The sequence below is a fragment of the Balaenoptera borealis genome (assembly GCF_965194805.1).
Source record: "Balaenoptera borealis genome assembly, chromosome: 11".
NCBI classification, from domain to species: domain Eukaryota; kingdom Metazoa; phylum Chordata; class Mammalia; order Artiodactyla; family Balaenopteridae; genus Balaenoptera; species Balaenoptera borealis.
Genome location: NC_138868.1, coordinates 41910820 through 41927393, shown reverse-complemented (window position 1 = coordinate 41927393; position 16574 = coordinate 41910820). Strand labels below are relative to the sequence as shown.

The 16574-nt window shown below is 41.3% G+C and overlaps 1 long non-coding RNA gene across 1 annotated transcript in view; it reads left to right on the top strand.

Annotated features, from left to right (window-relative positions):
• LOC309605651 overlaps window positions 1-16574 on the top strand; it is a 923254-nt gene that overhangs the window by 138498 nt on the left and 768182 nt on the right. The window lies entirely within an intron of this gene.

Below are 16574 nucleotides of genomic sequence, written 5' to 3'. Positions count from 1 at the left end.
GGAAACGAGTGAGGGTTTTCCTGGTGGCGCAGTGGTTGAGAATCTGCCTGCTAATGCAGGGGATACGGGTTCGAGCGCTGATCTGGGAGGATCCCACATGCCGCGGAGCAACTGGGCCCGTGAGCCACAACTACTGAGCCTGCGCATCTGGAGCTTGTGCTCCGCAACAAGAGGTCGCGACAGTGAGAGGCCCGCGCACTGCGATGAAGAGTGGCCCCCGCTTGCCGCAACTAGAGAAAGCCCTCGCACAGAAACGAAGACCCAACACAGACAAAAAAAAAAAAAAAAAAAGGAAACGAGTGAGCCGGGTTAGTGCCAGTGTTCTGGAAACTTCTGCCTCCTCGAGGTCAGGACACCCTTCCAAACACAAGCTAGCGTTTTGGCCTTTCCCCTGCTAGTTCGCAGCGGCGTGGCTGCCTGCAAGTCACTCAGCAGGTCTGTGCCGCAGTTTCCTCCTCTGTAAAAAGGGGAGGACCAGAGGACCTGACCCCGGGCGCCTGCACTGCAAGGGAAGCTGGCCCACGGCCGCCGGCGGCGCAGTCTCCGTGTTTGCTGCAGGGACGTTCCTGGCTCCGGGCAGACAGGACGGCACTGCGACTCCGCACTTATTTTCACTCATTAGTTCATTCTCTCTTTCACGGTCATTTCCCAGAGGCCTTCACCTGTGCTCTCTCAGCCTCTCGTCAGACGCCTAGACCAGCCATTCTCAAACGCAAACATACAACGACCTCCTATTAACCATTAACTGGGTCCTAAAAATCGGACTCCTGGCTTTCTAGAGAAGCGGGGGGGGGGGGGGGGGGGTGGAAGCTAACCTACGCACATCGCGCGGCTCCGTAGGCGCCAAAGGCTGGGCGCGCTGTAGGTAGCGCCTACCACTCCCGACGGGGCGGCCTGCGCGAGCCTCAGAGCCCACTGCGCAGGCGCGGGAGCGGCTCCTCGTAGTCTTCGGGGACGCGAGATTCTTTCCGGGATCCAGCTGGTGTCAGGTGGTAAGGGCTCGCGGCTGGGCGGGGCTCTCCCTCAACCTCGCGGCGGCGCCGCCCGAGTACCTCGACTCCCGGCCTGGGAAGCGGGTCTCCCTCCAAGCCTTGGGCACACGGAGAGGGGTCTCGACAGCTCGCACCCACAGGCGTCAGCCCACCCAGGAGGAAGGCCCGAGCCGTTCCTGCCCGAGGTAGGTCAGGCTGTACCTAATGGTACAGCTGGCTCTACTTTTTCATGTAGACATAGGGGAGCTCGGCCAAGACGGCCAGCGAGTAGATGTCGCCGGTAAATGGCAGACCCGAATGCCATACTGGCGAACCCCCAGCACAAAGAGTAGCAGGAATAGAGTGCTGCTGAGGGCTGCCCGCGAAGGCCTCAGCTCCGCGAGTTTCCAACCATGGCCGGGGGCTGGAGCTGCGAAGTCTTGCCATATCCCACTGCCCCGGAGACCCCGAGGTCCCGTCCCACTTCTGCGGCCATTGGCTGGCTGAGCATAGGGCCCGTGGGCCCAGTTACTCCTGGATTTTTCCAGCTCACAGTCCGCTGTCCGGAGGGTGTGCCGCCCTCTGGATCTGGGCCCGGCTCTAGGCAAACCCCAGCCTGGCTGGGTACCGAGCCTGGAGGCCTTTTCCAGGGTGTTGAGACCTGGGCCTGGGAGACATGACAGCACGGCCTCCCTCACTGGGCCAGGGGCATCCTGCGTCCCTGGCAGCCAGCCCTTTCTGTGGGTATCTTTTTAGGAATGAGGTCTGCTTATTTCAGAGTAGAAAAGTGGGGCGATTATCAGCACTGTGGTCTTTAGCTCAGAGGCATAATCTTTAGAATCTCCATTAGAGAATTGACCCATCAATGTAAAAAGACAGTAATCATATTACTTTGCCTCTTTTACTAGTCAGATTTTTCCTTCTTATGGTATGAGGCATTTTTGTTTGTGATGCCTTAACAATTGTGATGATCGTGCAGTATTTATGTGATTAACTGACGTTACCTATCTTTTCACTCTCTGGTCTTCTAGGAAAATGGAAAAAATAGTATGAGAGGTCATTGATAAACTTAACCCTCAATGTCTAACCAAAGGTCAGTGGAGATGGCCCAGGTAGGATATTGCCATTGCAGCTGGAGCACAGTGATGCCGAGGCACTAGGAGTGGAGTGATATTACCTACTGGATGTCTGAGGTCACCCCTGCCTGCCTTCCTCAACATCATCCCACTTGTGTAGTCTGACTGGCCACAACTGTTTTGCAGTATGGTACTTGGTTCGAGTGGCCCCCTTCCATTATTTATTTTCAAAAACGATTAATTTCCGTTCCAAAAATATCCTCCCATTCACTTAGAGTAAGGAGCATTTCTCCTTTGGCATTCTCCCCCTGCCTACGTTAGCAGAGGAGAGCTGAAGCCTTGACAACCGTCTGACTCACTAACGGCACTGATGAGATGCCTCTTCCCCACCTCCACTGCCCCTTGGGGACAGTGTATGTGGGAGGTCTTCATGACTCACTAAAAGTCTCTCAGAACACAGATCCTTCCCTGTCATCGTTTTCATCATTTATCGTGTTCTCTCAGCGCTCAGCAAAGAGAAATAGCTTTCTTTGTCCCCCTTCCCTGCATTTGCTACTAGAGTGATAGAAAAAAACCAATATTATGTTTGTGGATTTTTTTCAGGACAGGGAAGTTTTTGTAGAACAGGAAATGGAGGATTTCACTGTTTCATGGCAGACATCCCGTCTTTAGTATGCCGGGCGGAATGTGAAAACCCTGTTCATGGTTCTGACATTTCTGTGCAGACACGTAATGGTTTCAACAGGGTTGCTGTGCTCCAGTGAGAGCCCCTTTCTTGGGCTTTGGGAACCTCCCTCCAGGACGCATTCTGAGGGCTCCCTGCCGTTTCTGGATGGCTGCTCCCCTGGCCTGAGCCCTGGGTGCTCTCCCAACCCCCCACCCCAGTGCACAGTGATGCAATCAGCACAAGGTGCCTCCTTGGCACATTTCATTATGTGCACTCACAGTTGCATTTCATCAGAATGGAAGGGAGTGAGAGTCAAGGAAGTGCCTAGCCGAGCCATATTGGAGCCTGAGGCAAAAGAAAAAAAATCAACAGTACTGATGTTGGCTCATTAAAAATTTGATATCTTGGTCATCATGGATTTTTTCACATTAATTTTGATTTTAAAGTGTTACATTAGAATATTATCTTGATTACTAAGTATTTCAGTGCCCCCTTATTTTGCTCCCAAGGTTAGTGCCTCACATGCCTCACCAGAGTCCCAGCCCTGGGATGTAGGGAACCTAAATGATGATTTTAATGGCAAAGTGGTATGTAGGAACTGGGTTTGTGCACTTGGATTTTCCTGATGCTCCTAGGAGCGAGGTACTGAGGTGAAGCTGCTGGAGCTTGGCACCTCTGCATGGGATTTGAGGAGCCTTATGAAAGTCTCCCTTTGACCACTACAAAAAAGTCCCCACCTTGCCTGAAGTTCAATCTTTATCATTTAATTTATTCCCCCAAACAGGCTAAGTTGGAAAATGCAAACCCTGATGGCAGGAGAGTAAAGTGTTAGAAGGTTCCTAAAACTGCACTTACACGTGAATGTGTTTATTCCAGCATTTTCTTAGAGGCAGGACAGAATGGGAGGTGTGATGACACTGATTTGCTGGAGTTATTGGCATGGTCATGTTGAAGGTGGTAGGTGTGGGGACTTAAGAAAGGGATACAGAAAGAAAAAAAGAGGTTTTCAATGAGAAACTTCTTTCCCTTCACAATTTTTCCAAAGGCTGCAGACAGATCACACTTCTCCCAGGAGTCATTCCTGCCATTTCCTGGGGATGCTCAGCCAACCACCCTCTGCCACTGCTTCTCTTCCAGCACCCTACTGGTCCATCTTCTAATCTTGACATCTTTTGTTTCTTTTCTTGTATTTAAAGGGATTAGAAGTCTAAAGTGGATGAACACTTAGTGACCATCTTGTTGAAGACCCTCTTCCAAACGTGGTATCTGAGACTCAGTGGAAATGTAATTCTCTGTCCAAAGTCACACAAGGCAGCACCAGTGGAACCAGAAGTCTGGGCTCTGGACTTGCCACTTGTTTCTTCAGTCATTCATCACAGAATTATTGAACACCTACTAGACTACATGCTGGCGATGTAATGGTGAGCAAAACCAGTCATGGTCCCCACTTTCCTGGGACTTAGAGTCTACTGGGGGGATGACTATATCAATCAAATAATCACATATAGCATTACAAACGGTCAAGTTTTCTGATGTAAAGAAACAGTTCTATAAGCCTGTATAACAGGAAATGTAATAAGTGTTGGGATCAGAAATTGCTGTCTGGGTCATAGAACCAGTTTATACCCAAGGACTTATTATCCCTCTAATGTGCATGGCAAGTTTTACTGAAATATTTCTCAAGTTTCTGGTCTTATATGGGACATTGTGTTCCAAGTAGAAAGGGAAAGGAAAGTGGATGTAACAAAATCCATTCTTTAATGTCTTTAAGGACACACCCAGAAATGGGCATCCCTTGGCCCAGTCAAGTTGACACATGAGATTAACCATCATGTTACATTACTGCCAGATCATTAAGTAAAATTCCCATTTGGGTACCCTGCTACCTGGATTTGTCAGCTTCTCCAAAGACAAGTGCCATCGTTCTCTCTGATAATACCCTAATATACACCAGGCTAGCAACCACTTCATTTTCTTTCTACTTTCTCTCACAATAGGTCCTTTGATAGAAAGCTTTCAGCTCTCTACTTCAAAAACTATAATCTCTGTACAATTTGGAACAGTTTAGTTAATTAGAGATCTTCAAACCCTGCCATGATAGAGGAAGAGCCAGACTTAAAAAAACAGTGTCTTGCTTGCACACGGATTGATCCAAAAGCAGTATTTTAACCTAATTTCCTAAATACAGTTTTTCAGTAAATATTTTCCCAGGGGAAATGAAAACTTTGAAAAAAAAGCATTTTAGCAACATGATGCTGTGATTTATAATGAGAAATATACAGTTGGCCTTTGTCCTATTTCCAGCACAGAACTAGTAAAACCCTAGAAATTTCCTAAGCCAGCAGAGTGACAAAGGTGTCTTTTGTTATGTTAATGTGGTGACTTTGGACTGCTCCCAAAGATGCAAGCTGGTTGCCAGTAGAGCCAGCCAAGTGATTAGAGGTTGGAACTTTCAGTCTCACTTCCTGACCTCCTGGCAGGGGAGAGGGGCTAAATTTGAATTTAATCACCAGTGGCCAGTGATTTAATCAGTCATGTCTCTGTAACAAGCGCTTCATAAAACCCCCCAAAAAGATGGGGTTCAGAGAGCTTCCGTGTTGGTGAACATGTGGGGATGCAGGGAGAGTTGCATGACTGGAGAGAGCATGGAAGCTCCATGCCCCTTCCCACATACCTTGCCCCATGCATCTCTTTCTTCTGGCTGTTTCTGAGTTTGTACTTTTATAATAAACTGGTAACTCTAGTAAGTAAGATGTTTCCCTGAGTTCCTGTGACCCGCTCTAGCAATTAATCAAACTCCAGGAGGTCATGGGGACCTCTGATCTATAAGAAGCACAGGTGACAACCTGGACTTGTGGTTGGCGTCTGAACTGTGTGTGGAGGGGTGCTGTCCTGTGAGACTTAACACTTAAACTGTAGGCTCTGTTGCTATCTCCAGGTAGACAATATCAGAATTTAGTTGAATTGTAGGACACCCAGCTGGTGTTGAAGAATTGCTTGGTGGTGTAACTCCCCCATCCCCCATTGGAATTGGTGATCAGAATTAGAGACTTCTTTTTTTTAAATTAATCTTTATTGGAGTATAGTTGATTTACAATATTGTATTAGTTTCTGCTCCACAGCAAAGTGAATCAGTTATACATATACATATATGCACTCTTTTTTATATTCTATTCCCATATAGGTCATTACAGAGTATTGAGTAGAGTTCCCTGTGCTATACAGTAGGTTCTTGTTAGTTATCTATTTTATATATAATAGTGTGTATATGTCAATCCCAATCTCCCAATTTATCCCTCTCCCTCCCTTTCCCCCTTGGTAACCATAAGTTTGCTTTCTACATCTGTGACTCTATTTCTGTTTTGCAAATAGGTTCATTTGTACCATTTTTTTAGATTCCACATATAAGCGGTATCATATGATATTTGTCTTTGTCTGACTTACTTCGCTCAGTATGACAATCTCTAGGTCCATCCATGTCACTGCAAATGGCATTATTTCATTCTTTTTTTATGGCTGAGTAATATTCTGTTGTATATATGTACCACATCTTCTTTATCCATTCCTCTGTCGATGGACATTTAGGTTGCTTCCATGTCCTGGCTATTGTAAATAGTGCTGCAATGAACATTGGGGTACATGTATCTTTCCAAATTATGGTTTTCTCCAGATATATGCCAGAATCAGAGGCTTCTTATTACTCAATTTCAGAACTTCATAATAAGTTCTCAGCTATGAATCTACTGATAGTGTAGAACTTACACGTGAATTTAAAGTAAAATTTAAACCACTCATTTTGTCTCTGTAAAGTTTTGTAAATGTGTGTATGTGTATTTCTGTATACTGCTATTAAATTTCCACAGAGAACAAAAAAATTCTTTAAATATATGTAGTTAATCCTCTTGGATAATTTCAGAATATGTTATAAAATAGAACTTCTATTTTATAAGTAAATTTTGAGATTTGGCCATTACTGCCCCCCACAAAGTAGTAAAGATTGTTAAATACAAACTACAAGTAAGGTAGTTATGGAAGGAATACCTTTACTATTAAAAAAGCTCTTAAATTTGTATAGAAAATGCTTGAAACTCCAAGAAATTGTTAAGCAAATGTCATGAGTAAATATATAATTCATTAAAGAGAGATTACAACTGGTAAATAAATACAATGAAAATGCACAACTTCACTCAAAATAATAAATGTGAGATAAAAATCTCTGAAATTTTTAACAGCTTTATTCATAAATGACAAAAAATGGACAAAGCCCAGGTGTCCATTAACAGGAGAATCAATAAATACCTGTAGTATATTCATGCTATGGAATACTACTCAGCAATAAAAAGGGAGAAGAAAACCTGCTAGTACATGAAACAACAGGGATGAATCTCAAAGACATTATGCTGAGTGAAAGAATCCTCATCCCAAAGACTTACATACTGTATAATTCCATTGATATGAAGTTCTGGAATTGGCTCATGTAAACTATGATTTAAAAAACTAAAAATAGTGGTTGCCTCTGGGAGGGGGGCATGTATTGGGGTCAGGGTTTAATGGAAAGAGGCATGAAGCAACTTTATGGCATCATGATAGATGTTTGTGTTTCATAGGTGTATGTGTTTGCCAAAACTCAGCAAATGGTACACTTAAGATTTATGCATTTTATTGTATTTAAATTTTACATTTTAAAAGACCAGTAAAAAAATATTGAACTCTGTTTAGTGGTACACATGCTAAAGTGAGGGATGAAGAATAATGTTGAATACAACTTACTTTGAGGTAAATTAAAAAAATATGCATTGATGGATAGAGGGATGACTAGATATCAACATATGTGTTAAAGCAAATATTGCAAAATGTTTAAGTCCAGGTATTGGGTATATGGGTATTCACTGTACAGTTCTTTCAATTTTTGTGTGTTTAAAATTTTTTTTTCATAAATTGTTGACTTAAAACAACTCTGATGTACTATTTTGCTAATTAAATGAGAAAAAATAATTTAAAACATTTAAAAAATATGAACCACAAAATATTTAAAAAAATAATACACAATAATGGCCATGATGCTGTGAAACTGGTATTCTCTTGTCTCTGGGTGTGTAATTGATATAATTTTTTTGGAAAACAACTTGACAGTTTGTATCAAAAGCCATAAAATTGGCCTACCTCAACTAATAAATCTATATATAGAAATCTACACCAAGGGAATTGACATCAATCTTAGAAAATCCTGTATAAAGGAAGATGTTCATTATAACATTATTTAAATAGCAATAAGTCAGAAACCTAACTGTTTAACAGTAAATCAGTAGAGAAGTTTGTATTTCATTGTTTCCGCAGAAAATTTGAGAAGCTGGTGAGAAAATTATAGGTGATGAAATAGTAAAATAGATATAGAAATAATGACTGATGAGGGAAATGAAATCATTATGTAAAATACATCTGCCCTTGAAATAGTGCATATAGTTAAAAAAGGATAGCTATGAAGACAATACAGTTTCACTGAAAATGTCTATGATATGACATCAGGTGTAAAGTAGACAACAAATCTATATATATTCAGCATAATTCCAACTATGTAAAAGTATTATGTGTCTGAAGCTCCTTGTAGTGGTTGCTGTCATTTACCATCTAAATGCTTTCAGACTGAAGCTTACACTGCTCCAGCTCTCTGGAGTATGGGTGGCTGATAGCTCCCAGATGAGTCACTTTCTGAGAATGGCTTTCAGACAAAAGAGGTTGTTCAAGGTCAAAAGACCTTGTTCAAGGTCTGGCTCCCTCCCTGGGAATAACTCTCATCGAATGTATGGTGGAGGACAGGACTAGCTATGTAATTTGCAGGGCCCAGTGAAAATGAAAATGTGGGGCCCCTCGTTCAAAAATTAAAGTAACAAAAAATAAAAAATGAAAAAAATGAAAAAAAATTAAGAAAGTGACAAGTGTCTGTTACAGCTGATAATTAAACCAAGACATGGAGCTCTTCTGAGTGTGGGGGGCCCTGTGTGATTGCATAGGTCATATGCCATCAAAGCTGCACTAGTCCAGGGAGGTGTAAACGCTCAGGTTTCTTGTCTGAAGGAGGTACAAGTCTGAAGTCCTGGCCCAGCTTTGGAGCTCCCTGGGGACCAGCCTTCCTTGTGCAGTTCAACTTTCCTCTCTGCCAAATACCCTTTTTACACTCCCTGACAGGTGTTGATCTAGGAGTACACCCTAGTACATGTTCTGCATGCAGATCTCTGTCTCAGCTTCCCAGGGAACCTGACACAGTACATTATTGTTAAAGAAAACAAAAATAAATGGGAATAAAATCCGGGAAAAAATACAGTAATTGTTTAAAAGTAATTTTTTTTCTCCTTTCTGAATTTTAGTAATATGTTTACATGACATTTAAAATCAAAACAATTTTAAATTTTAAAAATGATACTTCTAGTTATATACCCCAAATAATTGAAAGCAGGAATTCAAGCAGATATTTTGTACACCAGTGTTCATAGCGGCATTATTCACAATAGCCAAAAAGTGGAAACAACCCAAGTGTCCATCAACAGATGAACAGATAAATGAAATGTGTATGTACACACAGTGGAATAGGATTCAGTCTTTAAAAGAAATTCTGTCACAAGTGACAATATTGATAAATTTTGAGGACACTATGCTAAGTGAAATGTCATACACAAAATGACAAATAGTGTATGATTCTACTGATAAGATGTATGTATCTAGAATAGGCAAACTGATAGAGACAGAAAATATAATAGAGGTTACCAGGGGCTGCAGAGAGGAAGGAATGGGGAGTTATTATTTAATGGATACAGAGTTTCTATTTGGGATGATGAACAAATTTTGAAAATGGATAGTGGTGATGGTTACTTAACATTGTGAATAAACTACGTGCCACTGAATTGTACAATTAAAAATGGTTAAAATGGTAATAAAAAAAAAGTTCCACTCCTGCTTAGGATTTAGAAAGCAGCAAGAGTGTCACTCAACCCTAACAATGAGAAAAAGCTGGATAATCTTCAAAATCATAATTTTTTGAACCCACTGGAGAGCTGGAGTCACGAGGCAAACCAGGTGTACTGAATCAAAACTGACAAACACCTCCTAGAAGAAATGGATCACATGAGCTGTTTCAACTTGGAAGAAGACGTTGTACTTGTAAAAGCTGGTAAGCAGGACTGGATTAGGTTGAGCAAGTAAGGCATTCTCCTCTAGTGCCAAATTTAAGGCAGTGACAAAAACTGAGAAAGCAAGATATATATTGGTTAATAAAATATTTCTAAAAACAAAAATTAATGTAAAAATCTGTGATGAACAAAATATCAGCATTTTAAATGAAGGCAGGATGGTATGTGGCATTTACATAAGCCTGCCTTGCTCACCTCACCCTATTCCTTGTCCTGTCAGATCCCATCTTTATTCAAAATTTAGATGTTTTAGACAACTAGCTGCTGGACAATCATCGACAGGAAGACACTGGAACTCACCACAAAAGATATCCCACATACAAAGACAAAGGAGAAGCCACAATGAGATGGTAGGAGGGGCGCAATCACAGCAAAATCAAATCCCATAACTGCTGGGTGGGTGACTCACAGACTGGAGAACACTTATACCACAGAAGTCCACCCACTGGAGTGAGGGTTCTGAGCCCCACATCAGGCTTCCCAACCTGGGGGTCCGGCAACGGGAGGAGGAATTCCTAGAGAATCAGACTTTGAAGGCTAGTGGGATTTGATTGCAGGACTTTGACAGGACTGGGGGAAACAGAGACTCCACTCTTGGAGGGCACACACAAAGTAGTGTGCACATTGGGACCCAGGGGAAGGAGCAGTGAACCCAGGGGAGACAGAACCAGACCTACCTGCTAGTGTTGGAGGGTCTCCTGTAGAGGCGGGGGGTGGCTGTGGCTCACCGTGGGGACAAGAACACTGGCAGCAGAAGTTCTGGGAAGTACTCCTTGGTGTGAGCCCTCCCAGAGTCTACCATTAGCCCCACCAAAGAGCCCAGGTAGGCTCCAGTGTTGGGTTGCCTCAGGCCAAACAACCAACAGGGAGGGAACCCAGCCCCACCCATCAGCAGTCAGGGGGATTAAAGTTTTACTGAGCTCTGCCCACCAGAGCAACAGTCAGCTCTACCCACCACCAGTCCCTCCCATCAGGAAACCTGCACAAACCTCTTAGATAGGCTCATCCACCAGAGGGCAGACAGCAGAAGCAAGAAGAACTACAATCCTGCAGCCTGTGGAACAAAAACCACATTCACAGAAAGATAGACAAGATGAAAAGGCAGAGGGCTATGTACCAGATGAAGGAACAAGATAAAACCCCAGAAAAACAACTGAGTGAAGTAGAGATAGGCAACCTTCCAGAAAAAGAATTCAGAATAATGATAGTGAAGATGATCCAGGACCTCAGAAAAACAATGGAGGCAAAGATCGAGAAGATGCAAGACATGTTTAACAAAGACCTAGAAGAATTAAAGAACAAACAAACAGAGATGACCAATACAATAAACGAAATGAAAACTACACTAGAAGGAATCAATAGCAGAATAACTGAGGCAGAAGAACGGATAAGTGACCTGGAAGACAGAATGGTGTAATTCAGTGCTACAGAACAGAATAAAGAAAAAAGAATGAAAAGAGAGGAAGACAGCCTAAGAGACCTCTGGGACAACATTTAACGCAACAATATTCGCATTATAGGGGTCCCAGAAGGAGAAGAGAGAGAAAGAGGACCCGAGAAAATATTTGAAGAGATTATAGTCGAAAACTTCCCTAACATGGGAAAGGAAGTAGCCACCCAAGTCCAGGAAGCGCAGCGAGTCCCATACAGGAAAAACCCAAGGAGAAACACACCGAGACACATAGTAATCAAATTGGCAAAAATTAAAGACAAAGAAAAATTATTGAAAGCAGCAAGGGAAAAACTACAAATAACATACAAGGGAACTCCCATAAGGTTAACAGCTGATTTCTCAGCAGAAACTCTACAAGCTAGAAGGGAGTAACATGATGTACTTAAAGTGATGAAAGGGAAGAAATTACAACCAAGATTACTCTACCCGGCAAGGATCTCATTCAGATTTGATGGAGAAATCAAAAGCTTTACAGACAAGCAAAAGCTAAGAGAAGTCAGCACCACCAAACCAGCTCTACAACAAATGCTAACAGAACTACTCTATGTGGGAAACACAAGAGAAGAAAAGGGTTTCTTTGTTTACAAAAACAAACCCAAAACAATTAAGAAAATGGTCATAGGAACATACATATCGATAATTACCTTAAACGTGAATGGATTAAATGCTTCAACCAAAAGACACAGGCTTGCTGAATGGATACAAAAACAAGACCCATCTATATGCTGTCTACAAGAGACCCATTTCAGACCTAGGGTCACATACAGACTGAAAGTGAGGGGATGGAAAAGATATTCCATGCAAATGGAAATCACAATAAAGCTGGAGTAGCAATACTCATATCAGATAAAATAGACTTTAAAATAAAGAATGTTACAAGAGGCAAGGAAGGACACTACATAATGATCAAGGGATCAATCCAAGAAGATATAACAATTATAAATATATATGCACCCAACATAGGAGCACCTCAATACATAACGCAACTGCTAACAGCTGTAAAGGAGGAAATCGACAGTAACACAGTAATAGTGGGGGACTTTAACACCTCACTTACACCAATGGACAGATCATCCAAAATGAAAATAAATAAGGAAACAGAAGCTTTAAATGACACAATCGACCACATAGATTTAATTGATATTTATAGGACATTCCATCGAAAAACAGCAGATTACACTTTCTTCTCAAGTGCACACAGAACATTCTCCAGGATATATCACATCTTGGGTCACAAATCAAACCTCAGTAAATTTAAGAAAATTGAAATCATATCAAGCATCTTTTCTGACCAAAATGCTATGAGATTAGAAATGAATTACAGGGGAAAAAACTTAAAAAACACAAACACATGGCGGCTAAAAACTATGTTACTAAATAACCAAGAGATGACTGAAGAAATCAAAGAGGAAATCAAAAAATACCTAGAGACAAAAGACAATGAAAACACGACGATCCAAAACCTGTGGGATGCAGCAAAAGCAGTTCTAAGAGGGAAGTTTATAGCTATACAAGCGTACCTCAAGAAACAAGAAAAATCTCAAATAAACAATCTAACCTTACACCTAAAGGAACTAGAGAAAGAAGAACAAACAAAACCCAAAGTTAGCAGAAGGAAAGAAATCATAAAGATCAGAGCAGAAATCAATGAAATAGAAACAAAGAAAACAATAGCAAAGATCAATATAACTAAAAGCTGGTTCTTTGAGAAGATAAACAAAATTGATAAACCATTAGCCAGACTCATCAAGAAAAAGAGGGAGAGGACTCAAATCAATAAAATTAGAAATGAAAAAGGAGAAGTTACAACAGACACCACAGAAATATCCTAAGAGACTACTACAAGCAACTCTATGCCAATAAAATGGACAACCTGGAAGAAATGGACAAATTCTTAGAAAGGTATAACCTCCCAAGACTGAACCAGGAAGAAATAGAAAATATGACCAGACCAATCACAAGGAATGAAATTGAAACTGTCATTAAAAATCTTCCAACAGGGCTTCCCTGGTGGCGCAGTGGTTGAGAATCTGCCTGCCAATGCAGGGGACACGGGCTCGAACCCTGGTCTGGGAAGATCCCACATGCCGCGGAGCAACTGGGCCCGTGAGCCACAACTACTGAGCCTGAGCATCTGGAGCCTCTGCTCCGCAACAAGAGAGGCCGCGATAGTGAGAGGCCCACGCACTGCGATGAAGAGTGGCCCCCACTCGCCGCAACTGGAGAAAGCCCTCGCACAGAAACGAAGACCCAACACAGCCAAAAAAAAAAAAAAAAAAAAAAATCTTCCAACAAACCAAAGTCCAGGACCAGATGGCTTGGCTTCACAGGTGAATTCTATCAAACATTTAGAGCAAAGCTAACACCCATCCTTCTCAAACTCTTCCAAAAAATTGCAGAGGAAGGAACACTCCCAAACTCATTCTACGAGGCCACCATCACCCTGATACCAAAACCAGACAAAGATACTACAGAAAAAGAAAATTACAGACCAATATCACTGATGAATAGAGATGCAAAAATCCTCGACAAAATCCTAGCAAACAGAATCCAACAACACATTAAAAGGATCATACACCATGATCAAGTGGGATTTATCGCAGGGATGCAAGGATTCTTCAATATATGCAAATCAGTCAATGTGCTACACCATATTAACAAATTGAAGGAGAAAAACCACATGATCATCTCAATAGATGCAGAAAAAGCTTTCAACAAAATTCAACACCCATTTATGATAAAAACTCTCCAGAAAGTAGGCATAGAGGGAACCTACCTCAACGTAATAAAGGCCATATAGGACAAACCCACAGCAAACATCATTCTCAATGGCGAAAAACTGAAAGCATTTCCTCTAAGATCAGGAACAAGACAAGGATGTCCACTCTCACCACTATTATTCAACATAGTTTTGGAAGTCCTAGCCACGGCAATCAGAGAAGAAAACAAAATAAAAGGATTACAAATTGGAAAAGAAGAAGTAAAACTGTCACTGTTTGCAGATGACATGATACTATACATAGAGAATCCTAAAAATGCCACCAGAAAAGTACTAGAGCTAATCAATGAATTTGGTTAAGTTGCAGGATACAAAATTAATGCACAGAAATCTCTTGCATTCCTTACACTAATGATGAAAAATCTGAAAGAGAAATTAAGGAAACACTCCCATTTACCATTGCAACAAAAAAAAATAAAACACCTAGGAATAAACCTACCTAGGGAGACAAAAGACCTGTATGCAGAAAAATATAAGACACTGATGAAAGAAATTAAAGATGATACAAACAGATGGCGAGATATACCATGTTCTTGGATTGGAAGAATCAATATTGTAAAAATGACTATACTACCCAAATCAATCTACAGATTCAATGCAATCTCTATCAAATTACCAATGGCATTTATTACAGAACTAGAACAAAAAATCTTACAATTTGTATGGAGACACAAAAGACCCTGAATAGCCAAAGCAGTCTTGAGGGAAAAAAGTGGAGCTGGAGGAATCAGACTCCCTGACTTCAGACTATACTACAAAGCTACAGTAATCAAGACAATATGGTACTGGCACAAAGACAGAAATATAGATCAATGGAACAGGATAGAAAGCCCAGAGATAAACCCACACACCTATGGTCAACTAATTTATGACAAAGGAGGCAAGGATATATAATGGAGAAAAGACAGTCTCTTCAATAAGTGGTGCTGGGAAAACTGGACAGCTACCTGTAAAAGAATGAAATTAGAACACTCCCTAACACCATACACAAAAATAAACTCAAACTGGATTAGAGATCTAAATGTAAGACCGGACACTGTAAAACTCTTAGAGGAAAACATAGGAAGAACACTCTTTGACATAAATCACAGCAAGATCTTTTTTGATCCACCTTCTATAGTAATGGAAATAAAACCAAAAATAAACAAATGGGACCTAATGAAACTTAAAACTTTTGCACAGCAAAGGAAACTACAAACGACGAAAAGACAACCCTCAGAATGGGAGAAAATATTTGCAAATGAATCAACGGACAAAGGATTAATCTCCAAAATATATAAACAGCTCATGCAGCTCAATATTAAAGAAACAAACAATCCAATCTGAAAATGGGCAGAAGACCTAAATAGACATTTTTCCAAAGAAGACAGACAGATGGCCAAGAAGCACATGAAAAGCTGCTGAACATCACTAATTATTAGAGAAATGCAAATCAAAACTACAATGAGGAATCGCCTCACACCTGTTAGAATGGGCTTCATCAGAACATCTACAAACAACAAATGCTGGAGAGGGTGTGGAGAAAAGGGAACCCTCTTGCACTGTTGGTGGGAATGTAAACTGATACCGCCACTATGGAGAACAGTATGGAGGTTCCTTAAAAAACTAAAAATAGAATTACCATATGATGCAGCAATCCCACTACTGGGCATATACCCAGAGAAAACCACAATTCAAAAAGACACATGCACCCCAATGTTCTTTGCAGCACTGTTTACAATAGCCAGGTCATGGAAACAACCTAAATGCCCATTGACAGATGAATGGATAAAGAAGATGTGGTACATATATAAAATGGAATATTACTCAGCCATAAAAAGGAACGAAATTGAGTCATTTGTTGAGACGTGGATGGATCTAGAAACTGTCATACAGAGTGAAGTAAGTCAGAAAGAGAAAAACAAATATCGTGTATTAACGCATGTATGTGGCACCTAGAAAAATGGTACAGATGAACCGGTTTGCAGGGCAGAAATTGAGACACAGATGTAGAGAACAAACATATGGACACCAAGGGGGGGAAGCCGTGGGGGGTGGGTGTGGGGGTGTGATGAATTGGGCAATTGGGATTGACATGTATACACTGATGTGTATAAAATTGATGACTAATAAGAACCTGCTGGATTAAAAAAAAAGAAAAAAGATGAGAGTGTGTTAGGGGTTGTATACGCTGTACAATGGTTCTCACAGTGTGGTCCATAAACCTCTGGTGTCCCTGAGTCCCCTGCAAGGGGTCTGCAGGTCAAAACTATTTTCATTATAATAATAATGCATGGATACAACATTCATTCAAAGTGTACAATAGGCCTACACATTTTAATATAACAGAGTACAGAAAGTTCATTGATATTTAGATTCAACATTGCAACTGACCTTTAAGCACCCACCACTTGTTGAGTTTTGGTGTAGTATCAAAGGAGAATATTCATAATTACCTGCAATGG